A 5,521-nucleotide genomic window follows, 5' to 3' on the forward strand; every position below is an offset into this window, starting at 1 on the left:
ACCTAAATGACCTTTCAGCCAAAGATGAGGGGGGCGATGCTCCTCCGGCATGACCCACAGGTACATTTTTGCAACATAGATAGTCACAGTTTACACTAACAAAGAGCAGCTACTGACATTGTCCTCATTCCCAATGATAAGAACATAATATGTATGGCCAATCCTTATTTCTGCACTAAGGATGATTTTGGTGAATACTCTTCATACTCTGTATAAAAAAAACTAAATTCAGGAACACTGGTATAAATGAGTTTTTCTTATCTTTTATTATTCATAGTTCATATGTATACACATAATATATAAATGTTTCATAAACAGTAATATTATATATCAAAAGGGATCAGCACATTCAATTCATGCTGTTTTAACCATAATTGGTGTATTCTGAATGGATAAAATAAATGTATCATTCGTTTTTAATTGTGAATACTCTACGAACAGATGATACTATTTTCAACAGCTATATCCCACACAGCATTTTAGCATCTGCCATGTTCATGGGACTAATTTGAATACATATACCCATCTTTCAAATACATTAAGTATAAGCACATGTATACATTTTAATGATAATCAATCCCTCAATAATTTATGAAACTTTCACCACATAAATGGTACAGTTTGAAATACAAAGCATATGTATTTCACACAGCATCAAAAGTTCTCAATAAATCATTATAGGTGTAATTTACAAAAGATTAAAGCAATAATGTGTTATCTGCATAAAAATAGATTCCTATTTAAATGTTAGTTTTCACTGATAGCTACTGATCGCTTTGCTACTTTTTATTTCGAGCCAAACAAATGAAGTAAAACTGGTATTTCATTCCAGTGCCTACAATGCGTGTAGGTATCTAGCTCGCCAATTATAATTACCATGGTTATTGGGAGCTCCACGCAGCTGATGGAATTCAAACAAAATGCCAAGACTAATAGCAATATACACAGTTTATGTGTCAAGTCGACGTACAGCGGCTACAATGCGTGTATTATTTATCATGGTTATTGGCGGAGCTACACACAGCTGATGGGATGTTCAGACAAGACATACAACGAATAGTGAAATAAGCATACAGTTTATACGGTACGTCACTTAGGCAAAAAAAAAAAGTTGTTTGTTTGTCCTCCTCCGATCGACTGTCTCGACAGTCCCGACCATAGAACTTTTTTGTTTTGAAAAAGTTTTTTTTTTACAATTTTCTCGAAAATGTCAGGAACTTTTCGTTTGAAAAACTGAAGATTTAAGGCCAGAGTAATGGAAGACACATTCGTTCACCCCCGAATTTGAGATTTCTTGATATTTATCAACACTAAGATGTATTCTTTCACTTGAAAGTGATAAAATACAACTTTCTAATATTTACTTGTATTTTTGCTTGATTTGTTTCACTCTTTTCAACTCTAAAAAGTCACATGGCTCAAGACAGCTTAGTAAATTGGCGGAAAATAATGAATCAGAAATGCGCGAATGCGAAATATTGTGATTACGTGCACGATTCGCGTTGCGTGACGCTGCACAACTCTGCCATTCGGTATGTTGTTCACGCCAGCAAATGTGGTGTAAACAAAACAAAAATTTGCAGTCAAAATGCCACTTAGATTTTTTAATTATTTTGAATTTTGGCGCACTGAAAGCTAGACTACTCCGTAGTCCACTTGCCCATTGTCATGAATGTGCATACTTTGGATATTGCATTTAAGCTTAAAACTCCGATTTAAATAATTTGTGCACAATTGATAGATTTTCACAACTGATCATCTTTTCAGTCAACTTCTCTGTATGTTAGCTTCCCAAGTGGACTACTGACTTTGCCTTGAGAGTTAGGCCAATTTCTGGCCTAACTAAAATTGGTGATGATGTAATGCATCTTTAAAAATGAATCTGGCTTGTGATTGGTCGCCCAGATCTCGTTATTGTTTAAATCCTCCCGACGCGTACTGGTACCATTATAACTATACATGGTACACAACTATCTAGGGAATGCGGCGCTTTTGTGCTGGTGGATGACGTATGCATCTAGCGCGTATTGTACCACCATGCTTAGTCTTGTGGTTAGATTTTATTGATAAACAAGTATGATTGACAGTGTGTGAGTCCCGGGGTAAGTTCTGCTTAAAAGTGAAAGTCCATAGTCGATTTTAAATCGTAATAAACTGGCAGATTCTAAAATTAGAATTGTTCAGTATTGGAGTGCCATTACAGTTATGCCATTATGATATGTTGCATTCAATAATATAAGCCTACGTATACTTTACTTTTACTGTCACAAATATAATTATATAAACTTTTTCATAACCATTTTATACTAGTATTTTGATGTAATAAATATCAGTATAAATTCGAAGTTCAACTGAATGCGTATTTTTATTTATCAAAAATCGACTATGGCATAGTCTAACTGAAAGCAGACATAGATTTATTGGTGCAAAAGAATGCATATTTAGACCATGCACAAAATCGTTTAAATTTTTAGGATGATCTTATTTCATGTGGTTATACGCAAATATAATGTTCCAGACAATGCTAGTTAATAAATACATTAAGAAAAAGCACCTTTAAAATAATTGTACTTTCTGTTTAGTATTCCATTTTGGACTTAAACTTTTAATATGTTCTAGCAGCCCTATATAAAACTGTGACACTTGAAAGGCCATATCTCTGGAAACGTCCGATTAAAATTATTTAAACGCCAAAATGTTTCTTTCATCAATTCCAGCCAATAAGTTAGGTCTGAATCAATTTAAAAGTACTTCAATTTTTAGTGGACATGCATAATATTTAGTGGAACCAATGTTTTTTGTCATACTTAAACCTGAAATGATAAGAATTTGATTGTTTCCATTTTTTCTATGCCCGCTGTATGTTAATGGGTCAAGTCACAGTGGAGGCAAAACTTCCAAAATAGTCCCATATGTTGTAATCCTCATCACAGGGAGTAAAAAAAAAAGTCAATTGTCATAATTTTCTACAGTGCTTAGTTCAGGAGTTAAGGTCAAATGTCCAAAATTACATACACAGAGATTAAAATTAAAAAATGGTCAGGTCTCAAATTTCACTTTAAGTGCATTTTTGTATTTTCATCATCAGGGTTGTAGCTACATCACTCAGCTGCAATTTTGGCATTGTAACCCACCACTCAGTCCAAAAATGAAAAAATTTGATCAATTTTGACAACAAATTACCATGTATGCAAGATTGTCATCAAATGCTGCCAGCACTCAAAATGTCCTAGCTACAACCCTGGTCATAATGTCCCCTTTCAGAGTTCATGCAGCCGAAGTCCAATAGAAATATATATAAAGCATAACATTTGACCCACAATTTCATCCGATTCTGAGGTTATAAATTTCTCAAATAAATTATTATCCTATTTGCCGAGAGGAGTAATTTAAGACAAATTTCGATTGAATCGGTGCATTTTGAAAATTTGACTTCTGTGCATGAGATATTTTGACATTTGACCTTATTTACTCTATAAATCCTTAACTAAGCACCATAGTGCATTATGACAATTGACTTTTTTTATTCGTACCCTCGGTAGGGGCATAGAAAAAAATGGAATCAATTCTAATTTTATCCTTTAAGGTGTAAAGATGCCAAAACATGTATTATGTAGGAAAACTAGATGTTAACTCAAAAATATCCAATAGCACCCTGTACTAATTGTGGCTTTTACAATTGTTTAATGCACCAGAGCTGCAAATATGCTAGGCTTTTTAGGTCACCTGGGAACCAAGGGAGAACAGTGCCAGTGCATTGATTGGTCACCCCAGGTTAAATAAGAAATAAATAAATAAATAAATAAATAATAAATAACAGAACTTTTACTGTCATCATATCAGTCACATATAGCTGCAATTTCACCATAAATACATGATAATCAAAACTCCTGCATTGGCTTGAATATTGGCACCATTACTAGATTTAACTGAACATTCAGTGATTCATAGACCACTTAAAGGCTTAATGTACAATTTACTTCCAATTTTAAATTTGTCATTATATACTCAAAAATGCTGAAATAATACTAGTGATAATTATCGGGAATGGTTTCTGTCCATTTTGAGCTGAAATAACGACGTAAATACTGCTTGTTATTTTGGCTGTTTAACACGCAGTTCTATAGGAGGACATCCAAAGTCATAATTCTTGAATTATGACTTTATGTCGAACTTTGCTCAGTTTACCTACAAACACAACCAATTTGGCTGATTCCATTTAGGTGCAAGTTGTGACATGTGTAAACATTACAAATATGCCAAAAAATCACGGGGGATGGGATGGAGTTGGATGTTTGTAAAGTTGTTTGTTTCAATGTTGCAATATTGGGGCCGATTACACTGCTGCCTACAAATTGCATTGTGTTTGTTTAAGTGTGGTTAATGTATATTCGAGCAATTTGACCTGTGTGTCACCATTAGAGTTTGAAATAAAGCTTCTTTTTTCACCACATGGCAAGCCATGGGATAGCAAGCCATGTGTGTGACCATCACATCCTAATTGTTAGCAGATATAAACAAAAAAAAAAAAAAAATACAGATAAAATGATTAAATACAGAAAATAGTATCTAAATAAATTAGTTATAACACTTGTACTGTGGCTTCTATAATGGAAATTGCATTTGCCAGCAGTAATATTACAAGTTGGAACAAACAGGGCATTATAAGATTACTCCTATAGTAGTACTTAGGGCATGATTTGAATGAGTTAAGTGGGTACTACACCCTGACAAATTTTGTGCCTATTTTTGCATTTTTCTAAAGTATAACACATTGGTGACAAGTTAGATATGTATATTATAGGGGCAAGGGCTACAACTACTGTACTGAAAATTCAGCAAGTAGATATTGATTTATTGATCAAATATTGGGTTTCCCTCATTTTTGACTGTACCTCCACAACCCCAACAATAAAATGTCCAGTGCAGTAGTTGTAGTCCTTGCTCCTATAAATATACATATCTTACTTGCCCCCAATGCACTATAATTTTGGAGAAAACTGCAAAAATAGGCACAAAATTGGGTAGGGGTGTAGTATCCCCTTAAAGTGAAACTAAATGGAATGTTTACATGTGTAATTTCTTCAAGGCATTTGAAAGTTATAGTATTAAAGAAGTTGATTAGCCCATCTTGAATGATATCATGACCTTCAATGTACATTTTTGCCAGATTACATCAACTGATTCACATAATGCCCATGGTGAGTACTACAATAAAGTACACTTGTATGATGATGAAGATGATTGCAAAATGTTGCAAATTCAATAATCAATGGTGAAGACGTAACAAGTGATGAGTCTACACTTTAATTCATCTGAATACCGAGTCTTAAAAATGAAAGATGCAGGAGATATCAAAAAATGCAAGATGCAGGAGATATTGAGCCATCGGAATGCTCAGAGACTAAATGCTGACTTTGTCAGCATGATTCTGCACTTAAACCACAACATCACAATACAAAAATTGTAAGGAGACTTTTTGTGTCCCATGTGTATTATGGTTGGTGTACTCATTCTGATC

This window comes from Amphiura filiformis, chromosome 3 (genome assembly GCF_039555335.1).
Source record: "Amphiura filiformis chromosome 3, Afil_fr2py, whole genome shotgun sequence".
Classification (NCBI taxonomy): Eukaryota; Metazoa; Echinodermata; class Ophiuroidea; order Amphilepidida; family Amphiuridae; genus Amphiura; species Amphiura filiformis.